The 16,318-nt window shown below is 38.3% G+C and overlaps 1 pseudogene; it reads left to right on the plus strand.

The window, feature by feature from the left end:
• Positions 1 to 2,033: 2,033 nt before the first annotated feature.
• Positions 2,034 to 4,113, plus strand: LOC144368592 (BTB/POZ domain-containing protein KCTD5-like; annotated as a pseudogene).
• Positions 4,114 to 16,318: the final 12,205 nt, after the last annotated feature.

A 16,318-nucleotide genomic window follows, 5' to 3' on the forward strand; every position in this document is an offset into this window, starting at 1 on the left:
TCCATGAGAGTGTTCTTGATAGGCCACCAGTGAACCTCAAGTTACAAATCTAATGGGTATTTCAGGATCTTAGCTGTGTCAGCTCTTAACAGGCTCCTCTTGCTTCTCTGCCTTGTGGGATATTTTTATCTTTTCCAGCTTTTTCTCTGATGACAGATGGTGTCAGTTCTCAGACACAATCCTGGATCTCCTCAAGGCAGCACCCCACCCAGACATGGACCTTGAACTCAAGCCCTAGATGCTGTTTCCTCTCCACCTGTGGACTTCTAAGCTATCCCTGCAGATGTGCACATCCTCATCCACATCCTCATGAGGAGTGAGGAGTAGCACTGGCTTAGAGGACTTTGTACCAACACTTTTTCTCTTCAAGACAAATACTTTCAGGTCTGGGATATATATAGCAAGAGGGTTGGTTTGGGGGTCATGAATCCTTGGGGTCATGTGGGCTGAACAGGGAAAAAGCCCAGTGTAACATGCCAAGCCAAACATCTGTCAGTGGACAGCAGGACATTTATTGGTCTTACCTAAAAGAGTGTTTTCTACACCATGAACACTGTAGTCATTGAGCCAAGATGAGGACCCAACCTTGGTGAATGGTGTGGCTGGACTTCAAGGTCTCAGAGAGCAGCCAGATTCTCCCCATGCTCACAGAGCCCTGGAGGGCCTAGCCTCTCCTTGTCAAGCAATGTCCAGAAAGAAAACAGTGAGGAAATTCTGATGAAGAAACAATAGGCAGGTCTACAAAGAGTTCTTTGAGTCACTTCTATAGCTTCTATCCAACTCAAGGGCTAAGACTGAAAGTGGCTTCTGCTGCTTATTCATGGGTCAGCCTTGGCATCTGATGTAAATGCTCTTCCAAACCCTAGCTGGCCAGGGGGGATAATAAACACAGTTTTGTCCAGACTCCAAGCAAAAGTAAAATTCTGGTCTCTACCCCTGATTTTATCCCAGACAGGAAGGGAAAAAAAATAACAAAGTTTCCTGTATCTCCTCAGCAGATCTTTAGCATGGGAATGAGTATGTTGCCCTGGTTACGAAGATCAATTGACTACAACATAAGTAAGCTCCAATATAAATTGGCCTGTGGTGCCATATGCCTGTAATCCCAGGGACTAGAGAGGCTGAGGCAGGAGAATAGCAAGTTGGGACCAGCCTCAGCAACTTAGTGGGACCCTGTCTCAAAGAGAAAATGAAAAGTGCCGAGGAGGATATAGCTCAGTGGTAGAAATTTACCTAGCATATAGGAGGCTCTGTGTTCAATTCCCAGAACCAGGAAAAGGGGAGATAAGGGGTGGGGTGTGTGGGAGAAAAGCCATTTAAGGTGTTTAAGATAACAGTGCCCAAAAACTTTACCTGTGTATTTATGTGTCAACTTTTGAGAACAAAGGCCTGAAGTCTATATTACAGTCCACACAGGTAAATTTATTATGAAGTTTATTAAGTTTATAAGACATCTAACAATTACATTTTGGAAGTGGGTGTTTGGAGAGTTACATGTCGTTAGAGTGCATGATTAGAATGTACAAGGCCCTAGAATTAGTCCCTAGCATCAAAAGATACAATGTAAGTAAAATAAAAATTGGGAGAATGTATCAAATATGACATTCATTTTAGAATTATTAATATCATTCCATTTTTTCTGACAATGATATTACTCAAGGATTGATTGTTTTTTAAGATCATTCTTGCTTCTTTAAAGAAAACCCCTATTATCACCTACTTACCTACTGCTCCCCCAATTCTCCAAAATAGTGGGCAGTGGGTTAGAAAGGAAACTTCCTTTTAGGGTACTTTTTTAAAAGTCCCCCCTCCAAGTACTGGGGATTAAAACCAGGGGCACTCTAATACTGAGCTACATCCTCAGTTCTTTTTTATTTTTATTTTGAGACGGGATCTCACTAAGATGCTGAGGCTGGCCTTGAACTTGTGATCCTCGTGCCTCAGCTTCCTCCACTGCTAGGATTATAGGCCTGAGCCACCTCATTCACCTCTCCAACTGCTTCTTGATTTCTTAGTGTTTAGGCCTCTTAAGCATGATCCCAGGTATGCATTAAGACCAAGAGTTTTTTTGTTTACCTCATAACAAAAAATTTTTCTAAAATTGCTCCCTTCCCCCACCCTGTTATTCTCATCTGAACATATTATTTTAATTTACAGCTTCTATCCCAGGTTATAATCCTGAATTGTAACTATTTGCCAAAGTATTTCCACTTTCCTCATACAACTGACCTTCATTTCCTGATCTCACTTGCAGTTAGCTGCAGCCAGATGACTGTTCTAGCCAAGGGAATATAGGCAGCAAAAAGCAGCTTCTGGGTCTAGCTTGCAGAGTTCTGCCACATGTAATCCTCCATTCTCTTTTTCCATTTACCAATTTCATAGATAAGATTTAAAGACCCAGAGGAGTATAGAACTGCAAAGGAGAAGTAGGTTAGTGCTTATGGAGAAAATCCAGGATCCTAAAGACATCAGCAGCAGCCTGGTTGGATCATTCCCTAACCAAAAGCAAGTTTTTACTGGATTAGGCTTTTGAGCTCTCTCTCTCTCTAAACTGGAGTTTGAACTCCAGCACTTTACTCCTAAGCCACATCCCAATCCCTTTTTTTCTGAGACAGGATCTCACTAAGTTGCTGAAGGTCTTGCTAGATTGATGACACTGGCCTTGAAATTTCATGCCTCCTGCCTCAGCCTCCCATGTCCCTGGAATTAAAGGTAAGCACCAGAGTACCCACAGGAGTTTTCTTCTTATAGAAGATTCTAGTTAATTAATTGAAGATAAAATGATAGAATTAGATTACCACCATTTTAAACACTAATGAATTAATGAATCTAGACAATGATCATCAATGACTGTTATTGTTGATGGAAAGAGGGATCTTTGAGATAATTCACAGAATACTAAGAACCCTTCATTGAGTTCTAGGGGTCTCTTTTCTATTTACATTCACTTCCAGATCATAATCAATCCCAGGTTTTTAATACATCTATACATTGATAACTTCCAAAATTATATCTCCTTCTCTAACAATCTAGCAAAATTCTAGATTTCTATTTTGATCACCTTCTCAAAGTCTCTACTTGGCTGCTTACAAGGAATCTAAAGCATAACATGTCTTCCCCATTTGAGTAGATGAGTCTAGGCCACTATTGTCTATCACCCAGTGACAAGCTTCTAAGGGGCCCCCCTCTAGGAAGTTCTTCACACAACATCCAGAGCCAGTTACCTTTTGAAAAACACAAATCAGCGCTGTAGCAGGGCTTGCTGAGATCCTGGTAGATAATCTCTCAGAGCTTCTACCAGCAGCCCTAGGAGGCCATGGGGCCAGACTGGCAGCGTGTCCCAGGGGGTCCTGCTCAATGGGCTCAATGTCAGTGTCACTTACTTCCCCACCCCCCAGCAGACACTGTTCCAGGACCAAAGTCCTTCCTGTACCGCTTGTGGTAGGCCCACTCTGACCTGGACTCAGACAAGGTGAGGGCCGCGCAGGACACCCCACAGGACAGCACTGCACCCTGGCAGCCACTGCTGTCTCAGGGACCCCTGTCGCTGTGCCAGGGGCACCCTTTGCCCATGCCTCCTGCCTCCAGTGGTGGAGGAGGAGGTCCCCCAGACCCCTGACTTGGCTGCAGACCTACTTTTTCTCTCTGGACTCTGGCCCTGGGGTGAAAGGGGTGCCTATTTAATTGAAAGGATCCCAGGGACCTTGGAGCTGTGTTGAACTCCTTGAGACATGGGAAGCTGGTCCTTAACAAAGACCTCGCTGAGGAAGAAGTGTGGGATGAAGCAGAATTTTACAACATCACCTCACTCATAAAACTTGTAAAAAACAAAATTAGAGAAGGAGACAGCAAAACATCACAGGTGCCTGTGAAACATGTATACCCTGTGTTCAGTGTCAGGAGGAGGGGCTCACACAGATGGTGTCCACCATGCCTGATGGCTGGAAATTGGAGCAGCTGGTCAGAACTGGCTCCTCTTACCACTATGAGAATGAAGACCAGGCCAAGCTCTTCTGTGTGGTTTCCAAGGAGCTTCCCAACACCACATATGGCACAACCAGTGAGCCCAGCGAGGAGGCCAAGATTTTGCAAGAATGGGGCTCAAGGATGTGAGATGCCGCACTGACAGCTGAAGAAATGATATACTTTTGCCCAAGATTCAGTGAACTGCCATGTCCAGGAAGTACGCCTGTGAGAAGAAAACTGCTTTTGATCATTTCTCTAGAGATCTGGGTCTGCATCCTTTTTTGCCTCAGAGATGGCTGGTGAGAGACAGCCCAGCTGTCTAAGGCCAGGCATCCCCATAGACAGGAGGGACAGGGGCCAGGGGGGCTCTCTGGGAGCCTGCTCTGTTCTTTCCCAGTGCTGCATGGGACTGAGGCAGGGTGCTCCCAACTAGCCTGCGCAGTTCTGAAGACCATCTGAATGGCAGGGCCCTTGGTGCTACATTCACAGTCTGTGATAGCAGTTCAGGCCTCACCAGGAGGAAGGGGCAGCAGCCATGTGGATTGTCCAGCACACCGTGGCTCAGGTCCAGATGCCTGGGTGATCACTGCTTAAGCACCTGAACATCATCCTCAGGTCAGAAAGGATGCTGTGCCTTCAGTGTGATCAGTTGATAGTTTCTCAGCCTCGGCGAAGACCCCTGACAATGGTGGACTCCACATCATCACTACTTTCTGGGCACCTACCCTGAGGACCGGCCTCCTTCAGAGCCAGGCTCTTATTCCAGCCTGCACAGCCAGGACAGTAAAGGCTTCTTGATTTGTATTTTCCAGGCAAGAGATTTTTGTATCCCCTTTTTTTAAGGGTGAATAGATTACCCAATGTTTATACTCTTTAGAAATGACTAAAAGTGTTGCTATGTTTTAGATGGATCTGTCAAATAGTTAAATTAGAAGTAGAAGTTTTGCCTCATGGGTTTCACCTGAGGGCTCATCGGGGAGCTAGTGCCCACCAGTACCTTTGTCACACCTGGGATGGAGGCTAGGTGGAGGCCTGTTCCCTAGCTTCTGGAGCTGACACTCTGAGTCACATTGAAGAGTTGGGATATTTTTAGTGCATCATGTGTCTCTTCCACTCTGGCTCTGTTTTCTATGTAAAACTATGCAGTCCTTCTTTCTAATACTCCTGGAGCATTTGAGACTTGACACAACTTAGATGACCCAGCCAGTGTGCCATCCATGCTGCTGGGGTTACTGTAGAGGCTGCTCCCTGCAGGCTCTAAGACTCTTGAGTGGGGGCTGGGGGCCTGACCTCAGTAAGCAAGCTTTGCCTCTTGAACTCTGCTTCCCAGTGGGGCTGTGCAGACTGACCACTAGAGTTGCCTGTGTGAGGTCAGAAGCTCTAATGCTGTCCAATTTCAATGCTTCCAGAAACTTCTTGCCTAGGTCCTCTTTTTTTTTTTTTCCTTCTTTGCCAATAACCTGATTAACCAAGTTTTTCAGCATCTAGGATTTACCTCCTCCTTTTGTAAGGCCTCTTGTATGTTGTTAAAGTTTCAGCTTAAACAATTTATAAAAACCTTTCTATAGGGCAGATTTAGTCACTGGCTGAACTGGTCCTTCCCATCAGAATTCCAAGGGAAGGTGTTTCTGTTGGCCCTGGGGAGCTGCTGGGTACTTCGCATTTTTGATTTTGACATTGACATAATTGGTAGGCTTGTGGATTGTTTTATTTTTGTTTTTTAACTTAAATATATTAAGACTTAATTCATTAAAATTTATTCTAAGGTGATATTTATACTTTTGTACTTTTATCAGTATCCATATTATATCAGCTTACCATTTAATGCCTAAGTTTCTCGTGAAAATAGCAAATATTTGTATTTATAAATGAAAAAAAAACACAAATCAGATAATGCCACACCCTTATGCAGAATCCTCATACATTCTCCTTTCACACTCAGTAAAATTCAAACTTTTTTTCATGGCCTCTTCCTTCCTGGATACCTCTCTGACTTAACTTTATACGACTCTCCTGATTCTTTACTCTTTTCTACTTTTGTGATTGTTCCTTGAAGGCAATAGCTTCTTCCTGCCTCTGGGCCTTTGTATCTGCTCTTCTTATGCCTGGTATACTCTTCTACCATGTGTGCTCATGACTCTGTCACTCACATCATTCAGAAATCCTAAAGAAGCCTTTCTGGACAATCTATCAAAAAATAGCACCTTAGCCAGGCACAGTGGTGCACATTTGTAATCATCAAAGTTTGCAAAGCTGAGGCACGAGAATCTAAAGTTCAAATTCAGCCTCTGCAACTTAGCAAGACTTGTCTCATAATAAAAAATAAATGACAAAGGGGGCTGGGGATGTAGCTCAGTGGTTAAGCAACCCTGGGTTCAATCCCTGATAATCCTCCCAAAATAGCATCTTGCCTCTCCCATGGCCACCACCCACTTTCACCATCTTCTTCCCCTGTTTACTCTTTTCCATTGCCCTATTACTACTTGATATTACATATTCGCTTGCATGTTATGTGTCCATTTAAAGCCTGAGGAAGTTCATGAGCACAGTAATTTTGTGTGCCTTGTCCACTGCTGTTTCTTCGGTGCATAGAAGAAGTGCTCTCAATGCATAGGAATGTAATTAATATATATATATATATATATATATATATATATATATATTTGAACAAACAAATGTATTAATGGATTCTAAACAAATGTTCCAGTTTCACTCAATTAGAGTTGTGAATCTAATTTAGCAAACCCTATATATTGCTTACTGATTGGGTAATCTTAGGAGAGTTGTTTAATATCCCTGTGCCTCAATTTCTTCATCTGTGAAATTTAAGAAAATCTCACCTATTTCATTAAATATGAGGTTTGAATAAATGAATACATAAAGTGCTTTTTCTGGAATAATACCTAATAATAATAAGTATTCTATTAGTGCTTGCTGATATTGTTGGGGTTTGTTTATTTATTTATTTATTTATTTTTTGGGTGGTGCTTGGATTGAACCCAGGGCCTCGTGCATGTGAGGCAAGCACCCTACCAACTGAGCTATATTCAGCCTCCTGATATTCTTATTGTTACAGAAATCTAGACTTTCAAAATTTAAATTAAAGAGGTAGAAGAAAGGGCCATTTTTCACATTATAAAGCACATTTGAAAATCATAACAAATGAATGTGTATTAGGATTTACAAAGCACAGGTTAAAAATAGTAGAGAAACTTGAAATAAAAGTCTTAGAAACTTCTGCCAATTAAAAGTCAATCAGCAGCTGGGTGTGGTGGCACATGCCTGTAATCACAGCAGTTTAGGAGGCTGAGGCAGAAGCACCTCAAGTTCAAAGCCAGCCTCAGGAAAAACAATGTGCTGAGCAACTCAGTGAGACCCTGTCCCTAAATAAAATACAAAAAATGAGCTGGGGATGTGGCTCAGTGGTCAACTGTCCCTGAGATCAATCCCCAGTACTAAAAATAAAATAAAATCAGCAATAAAGACAAAGGAAATCTGAAACTATGATGGAGCCATTTAAATTTGATTAACAACCAAAAAAATTAGTTCATATACAACTTCACAGGATAACAATTGCAGTATATATCAAAGCACATCTGTATCTTTAAAACTAAATGCCACAATATCAGCAAAGAAGATAGAATCTTTTCCCACTATCTTTGTGTTCCTACACCACATAAGCACCATGTCTCTCTTTACTAACAGCTTTGATCTGGAGGAAGTAACATAATTTTTGCTCCAGCCCAGACTTATCACATTAGTGGAAATCCAATAAACTTGACCCACAAAAAGGGTTCTACAAATAAAGGTGATTGATTAGCTAAGTGTTAACTATCAATTGGGCAATAAAAAAGCCAAAAATTGAAGCAAAAATATGGATTTTTTTATAAAATTTGATTTTAAGCCAGTTGCTTATGCATTTATCTCAGTTTCTTTTTCTACATGTAATTAGGGAAATAATGTTTTTTTTTCTATCTTTTTTGCTGTTGTTATCTGCATTGTTCCAGTGTTTTTACTTTGTATTAAAACCATCAGGATTCTGCTGTACTCTCCTTTGGCCAAACTGACTTGCCAAGCATGTAGCATTCTTCTGTTCTCACGAAACAACCTCCCACCTTTTCTCACAATTTCAAAATATGCCAATGAAATGAAATTGTGCTTGGTGTCTCAACATACCTTGAGCCTCAGCCCTCCTGTCCCTCCAATAGCCAGACAAAAGAAGAGCTTCTCATAAAGACAGTTCTTAAGATTCAAGGGAGAACTGAAAATTAGTGAAGTTAACTATAGCACTATAAATACCATTCTAGTTGAGCCTACCGCATAATCCTACTGTGATTTCAGATTGAAAATGCAAAGCCATAGATATGGAATCAAGTATTGCTTAGGACATTTTGTGTTATAAAATAACTCAAAAAATCTAAAAAATAAAAAAATGACTCACTTGTAATATCAGATCTTCCCTCCCTATTTAGTACATTGTGAAGCAATTGGTTAAGCACTTATTATTATTATTATTATTATTATTATTATTATTATTATTATACCTTAACCAATTTGGAAATCTGAATACTCTTTCTCAGAGAGGTTGCCAACTGAGAAATTGTATTTCATTTCATGCCAGCAATTGTCTATGGGCAATTTATTTTAAATTTGTTAAGCATATCAGATTTAATCTAGAAAGTCCTTCATTTTAAGTGTTCAAAGAGCATGTGAGCTAAAAGCTTAAATCAAGTCTTTCCAAGGATGGACACTTTTTGTTGTCGGTATAATAAAGATCTTTTGTGCTATTTTAAGAATTCCCTTGGCTAAAGATTTTGAATGCAGTAAGAAAATCTATAGACCTCAGACACTTGGCTAACCATGAAGGTCAGCTTAAAGTTACAAGAAAAATTTTTTCAACCCTCAGTCTGAGAGAATAAATACACTTAAGTAATAAAGGAAATAGTATTAAATACAAGTAACCTGGACACTCATTACCTCAGTGCAAAATTTTAAGGTGTCCCCAGTGCCTTTCTCATTTTCATCATTGGCATCAGTTTTATATATATATATATATATATATATATATATATATATATATATAGATAGATAGATAGATAGATAGATAGATAGATAGATAGAGAGAGATGAATAGATGGATATAGATGCCTAAAATTTATGTATTTTTTTTCTAAAATGTAGTTTGAATATATTTCTTTCTTACAAGAGAATATTTTCAACCTAAATCTGATTTCCCTCCTGAATTTCTTAAATTTTCTTTAAGTACCACCATCCTATGTATAATTATGGGAGTTGATTGATGGTTGTAGCAGGTTGATCATTATTTGTTAGTATTTTTATTGTAATTGAAATTACACATGGAAATAGAATACAGTGATAATTGCTAGTAGTGTTGAGATTAGGAAGGATAGGAAACACAATTTGATGAGACCCTTTTGGTTTGAAGTTTTAATCAGACTAGGTCTACCAGGGTTCATGAGAGTTTTTGACTCATAATGAGGTTAAGGTAGGGAACTGAGCGGTGAATAATAGTAGAGAAATAGCCTAATATTTTGGAAAACTTTGATGTGCTTGAGTACATTTTAGTTTTAAGATAGAGGGTTATTAAGTTTAGTTCCATAGCAATTATAAATCCTAGAATGGTGATTAGTAGTGCTGAGATTTTTAGATACATAGGCATGGTTAGTACTGGAACATTTATAGGTGGGATGTGGTAGGAAAGGATAAATCCTGCAAAGATACTGCTGATTAGAAAGTATTTAATTGAATTAAGTAGCTGGGGGTTGTTTTCATTGCTAGAGTTTAGTGTTGAAAATCGAGGCTGTATTTTAAGAACATAGAAGATAATTCGTGTACTATATACAGCAGTTAGGGAAGTGGCAAGAAGTGTGATAGTAAGGGCTCAGGCATTGGTGGTATACGATGTATTTGCAGACTCAATAATTAGGGCTTTGAAATAAAATCCAGTTAGATAAGGGGTCCCTGTTAGTGCTAGGCTTTCAATAATGAGTGAGGATGGGGTGAATGGAAGGGCTTTGAATAGGCCTCCTATTTTTCAAATATCTTGTTCATCATTTAGGTTATGAATTGATTGACCCAGAACATATAAATAGTATGGCTTTGAAGAATGCATGGGTGCAGATGTGGAGAAATGCTAAGTGGGGTTGGTTAATTCCAATAGTGACTATTATTAATCCTAGTTGGCTTGAGGTAGAAAATGTGATAATTTTCTTAATATCATTTTGGGTGAGGGCACAGATGGCAGTGTATAAGGTGGTAATGTCTTCCAGGCAGAGAGTAAGTGTTTGGATAGTCTTACTCTGTTCTATTAGGGGATAAAAACAAATAAGAAGAAATACTCCTGCTACTACTCTAGTGCTGGAATGGATTAAAGCTGTTTAGGGAGTAGGGCTTTCCATGGCAGAGGGCAATCAGGGGTGTAGGCCAAATTGGGCGGATCTTCCTGTTGCTGCTAAGAGTAAGCCTAGGAAGAGAAGTAGAGATACATCTATTATGAAGAGTTGTTTAGTTATCATGAGTTTGAGTTGAGTAGAAATCATGCTATGGCTGAAACAAATCCAATATCACCAATTCGGTTGTATAGAATAGCTTGGAGAGCTGCTCTATTAGCATCTGTGCGATCATATCATCAACCAATACATAAGAATGATATAATGCCTACTCCCTCTCAGCCAATGAACAGTTGGAATAGGTTGTTGGATGTGACTAAGATTATCATGGTAATGAGGAATATTAGTAGATATTTGAAAAAGAGGTTAATAAAGAAGTCTGAGTGTATATATCATATTGAGAATTCTATGATTGATCATTTAACAAATAGTGCTTTAGGAATGAATAGCATAGAGAAGTAATCTAATTTGAAGCTTATGGAGGGATTAAAAGTTTGAATTGTCATTCAGTGTCAGTTTGAAATAACAAGTTCATAATTTGAATTGATAAATATTAGGATTGGAATTATACAAAATGAATATGCATAGATAACAGATGTTTTTTACATAGTTTGGGTAGTTGCTGTGTTTATAGGAGTTGGTTATGGTAAGGAGAATGGGGAAAGTTAGTGTAACAAGTGACATAAAGATGAGTGAAGAAAATATATTAATTACTTTTATTTGGAGCAATTTTTTGCTCCTAAGACCAACAGATTACTTGTATCCTATATAAGTTAAGAAAGTCATGGGTGTAATCACGGAGAGCATGAATTAGCAGTTCTTGCATACTTTCTTGGTAAATAAGAGATTATGATTCTCTATTGTTAGATTCACAAGCTAAAGTTTTATTTAAACTATAAATTCACAGTATAAAAGTCCCTGGATGATAGTAGGATTTGCTGATAGAATGAGACGTGGGAAGAGGTGAAGTAACATGAGTGTGTTTTCTCACGTGAAAGAAAGATTAATGTTAGACGTGTGGTATGTAAATTTTCCCAGGTGTGTTGTGATTAATATATATATAGTGAGTAAAGTGCAGTGATTAATATATTAAGGCCAGTTAAAGTAATCGTAATATTTGATCAGGTGAATGATGATGTGATAATGAATAGTTCTCCAATCAAGTTAATTGTGGGGAGAAGAGCTAGATTAGTTAGACTAGCCAGAACTCATCATGTTGCCATAAGGGGAATAATGGATTGTAAGCCTTGGGCTAGCCTTGTAGTTCGGCTATGAATTTACGCATAATTAGTGTTTGCGAGACAAAATAGTATGGAGGATGTCAATCCATGGTCAATTATTAGTGCTGTGGTTCCTATAAAGCTTCAGGGTGTTTGAATTACAATTGCTACAATAACTAATGCTAATGACTTACTGATGTGTAGACATGAAGATTTTAGGTCTTTTTGTTGTAAGCAGATTGAGCTTGTTATAATTATATCCCATAGCGATAACATAATAAAGAGATATGCCATATTACTTTCAGTAGGGTGGAGTAGAGCTGAAATTTGGATTATTCCGTATCTGCCAAGTTTGAGTAGAATAGCTGGCAGGATCATGGAGCCAGCAACAGAGGCTTCAATATGGGCTTTGGGGAGTCAAAGGTGGAGACCATATAAGGGTATTTTTACTATAAAGGCTATAATACGTGCTAGTCACAAGATATCACTAGTTCAGGAAGAAGAGAGTACAGATGACTGGTATATACAGATAATAAAGTTTATGGACCCAGTGGATTTTTTAACAGACTAATGCTACTAGAAGGGGAATGGAGCATACCAGAGCATAATATAGGAAGTACAGTACTGCATTTAGATGCTCACTTTGCTTTCCTAATCGAGTAATAATAATTAATGTGGGCATTAGTGTGGCTTTGAATAGAATATACAATATGATTAATTTGGTGGCTGAAAAAGTTATAATTAAAAATGATTGGGCTGGGGATGTGGCTCAAGCGGTAGCATGCTCCTCTGGCATGCGCGTGCAATGCTGGGTTCCATCCTCTCACCACGTACAAATAAAGATGTTGTGTCTGCAGAAAACTAAAAAATAAATATTTAAAAAATATTTCTCTCTCTCTCTCTCTCTCTCTCTCTCTCTCTCTCTCTCTCTCTCTCTTTAAAAAATGATTTAAAGGAAATTAGTATAATAATATAAAGTTTTTTTAGGATCAGTGGCTCTCGGGCTAAGTGGTTTTGGCTTGCTAGAATTATAAGGGGAAGGAGTCATGGTGTTAAATCAGTAAAGGGGAAGATAGTGGATCTGAGAAGAAAGTTAGTGAGAAAATTAGATCTGTGTTTGCTGTTTGATTTAATGTAAGGAGCACCATTAAGCTGATTATCAGACTATGGATTGAGGGGTTGATTCAAATTATTGAGGGGTTTGAGAATCATATAAGGGGGGAGAGTAGAATTGTAGGTATAATATTTTTTAACATTGAAGGATATTTATGTTCTGAACATAGTCTAGTCCATATGTGTTAGACACTATTACAAGGGGAGCTAGCCCTAAGGACGCTTCACATGCTGCAAACACTAGTAAGACAATAGGGATTATAAATGATAAGGAAAAGTGAAAGTTTAGAATTAGGAGGGAGCATAAGACAAATATAGATAATATTATGCCTTCTAGGCATAGAAATGATGATATTAAATGATACAAGTAAAGATGTTGTATATGCTAGGAGGATGTTAAGTATGATAATAGGCATTTTGATAATTATGGTAACCCATAGTCTAGTGAGTCAAAATCACTTCTTTTATCTTAAACTAATTATCATATTCAATTCATTCTAAGCCTTTTTGAACTCATTCATAGGCCAACCAAAGGATGAGAATTAGAACTAGAAAAAAGTTATAGTTAGTATAAGATTCAGATTGTTTGAGAGGCTCAGGGAAGGGGGAGAAGTAGAGAAATTTCTAAGTCAAATTAAAGGAATGTAATTGCAACAATAAAAATTTTATTGAGAATGGTAGGTGGGTAGATCCTATGGGATCAAAACACATTTATAGGGACTTGGTTTTTAGGTGTATACATTTAGCTGGAGTAATCAAAATGCCACTGAGATTAGTAATAGTTCAATAGAAGAATTGATAAGTAGGAAGATTATAAGGTTTATTACTCTCTCCTGGGTTTTACCAAGGCTTATTGATTGGAAGTCAACTGTACTGATTAATACTAAGGGAGTATGAGCCTCATCAATAAATAGTTACATAAAGGAATAGTCATACAGCATCTATAAAATGTCAGTATCATGAGGCTGCTTCAAATCCAAAATGGTGATTAGATGTAAAGTGGAAATTTAATTGACGGATAAGGCATACTAAGAGCAGGGTCGACCCAATAATAAGGTGGAGACCATGAAAGCCTGTAGCCATGAAAAATGTTGAGCCATATACACCATCTGAGATTGTGAAAGATGTTTCTAAGTATTCTGAGGTTTGAAGTAAGGTTAAATATAATCCTAGTTCAATCATGATGGATAATGCTTGAACTATGTTTTTTTGGTCCCCTTCATTTAGACTGTGATGGGCCCAGGTAATTGAGACCTCTGAAGCTAAAAATGTGGGGATGTTGAGTAGTGGATCTTCTAGGGGTTTATGTGGGTTAATTCCCATTGGAAGTCATCAGCTTCCTAATTCTGGATTGAGAGCTAGGCTGGAGTGATAAAATGCTCAGAAAAATTCAGCAAAGAAGAATACTTCTGAAATGATGAATAGGACTATCCCATATCATAAGCCTTTTTGAACAATTGTTGTATAGTGCCCTTGAAATGTACCTTCATGTACAATATCTCATCATCATTAGTATATTGTAAGGATGATGGCTATTAGGCCTAACATGAGGAGATAAGAGGAATTAAAGTGGAATCATCTTACTAGACCGGATGTTAAGAGTAGGCAAGAAAAGGCTCCTGTTAAAGATCAGGGGCTAGGATTAACTATATGATACGCATGGGTTTTGTGGGTAATTAAGTATTATCATGTAAATATAAACTTACTAGGAGGGTAAAAACATAGGCTTGAATTACTGCTACAGCAAATTCAAGTATTGTTAATATACTAGAATAATAAAAGTTAGGATAGCTGTGGGAGGGCTAATCGATGTTAATACTAGGGTGGATCCTCCAATTAAGTGTATAATAAAGTGGCCAGCTGTAATATTAGCTGTTAGTTGTTTGGCTAGTGCTATGGGTTGAATAAAAAGGCTAATTGTTTTGATAATAATTAATATTGGGATAAGGGGGATAGGGGTTCCTTGTGAAAGAAGATGGGCGAGGGATGCTTTAGTCTTGTGGTGGAAACCAGTAGTTACTCCACCTTCTCATAGGGGAATGGTCATTCCTAAGTTCATTGAGAGCTGGGTTGTTGGTATAAAGGAGTGAGAGAGTAGACCTAGTAGATTTGTAAAGCCCATGAATATAATCAGTGAAATTAGTATTAGGGATCAGGTTGATCATTTTGGGTTATGTATGGCCATTGTTTGTTTTAGTACAAGTTGAATTAATCACTGTTGGAATAATACTAGATTGTTGTTGATAAGTTGGTTGGGTGAGGGAAAGATGATGTTGGGGAACATAATAATAAAGATAACAATAGGAAGTCCTATTATTGTAGGGATAATAAAAGAGGCAAGTAAATTTTTGTTCATCTTTCTTCTCATATGGTTTTTTGTTCAGTTAAACTAATGTCTTTGGGGGAAGGGTTAGATGGGTACAGATGGTTTGAAATTTTAAGTTGAAATATGAAAAATAGGGCTAGGATCATTGATAAAATTGTAACAAATCATGCTAATGTGACTAATTGGGGCATCTCATTATGAGGAGATTTTGGCTCCTAATCTTCAACTTAAAAGTTTGATGCTGCTGTAGCTTCATAATGAATTTATAACATTGATGAGATCAACTTTCAAAATATTTTAATGGGACCAGATCAAGGACAATTAGCATAAAGCTACAGATTTCAGAACATTGCCCCAACCATGTTGATGTTAAGGTAGCCTGATTAAGTCAACCTAGAATTGCATCCATTTTTAAGCCAAAGGATGGGACCACTCAGGAGTGGAGCATGTCTTCAAATGAAATTAGTATTCGCACAGGTAACTCTATTGGAAGTACTACTCAGTTATCTACTTCCAGAAATCGAGGATCTCCTGCAGCCAGATCCGAGGTTGGAATCATATAGGAGTCAAAACTAAGATCTTCGTAGTCTGTATATTCATAACTTTAATATCACTGATGGCCTATAGGTTTTACTATTAGAGATGGGTCATTAATTTTGTCTATTATATATAGAATACAGAGTGAGGGAAGGGCAATTAAGCTGAAAAAAATAGCAGGAATAATAGTTCAGATAGTTTCTACTTCTTGGGCGTCTATGGTACTTGTTTGGGTTAGTTTTGTAGTTAATATCAATGAGATAATGTAGAGGACAAGAGAGCTAATTAGGAACACAATTGTAAGAGTGTGGTCATGGAAGTGTAGGAGCTCTTCTATAATAGGTGATGTGGCATCTTGAAATCCTAATTCAAGGGAGTATCCCATAGAGATATAAAGGAGTTTAACCTATAAGTTAACTTTTACAAAGTTATGTAATTATTTTACTAATATCTCATGAAGAAAGTCACAATGGTTATGGGACTGGCTTGAAACTAGTTTTAGGAAGTTCAATTCTTCCCTTCCTTGGTCCAGGCTTTAATAAAAGTTGGTTCTTCAAATGTGTGATAAGGTGGAGGGCACTCCTGTAGTCATTATATGTTATTGGGTGTTAACTCTATGGTAAGAACTTCTTGTTTTGATGCAAATACCTCTCAAATTATAAAAATTATAATTATGATAGCTGTGAGAAAAATAAATGAGCCCATCAATATACAGTGTTTCATGCTGTGTATGCGTCTGGGTAGTG

This window comes from Ictidomys tridecemlineatus, chromosome 11 (assembly GCF_052094955.1).
Source record: "Ictidomys tridecemlineatus isolate mIctTri1 chromosome 11, mIctTri1.hap1, whole genome shotgun sequence".
Classification (NCBI taxonomy): Eukaryota; Metazoa; Chordata; class Mammalia; order Rodentia; family Sciuridae; genus Ictidomys; species Ictidomys tridecemlineatus.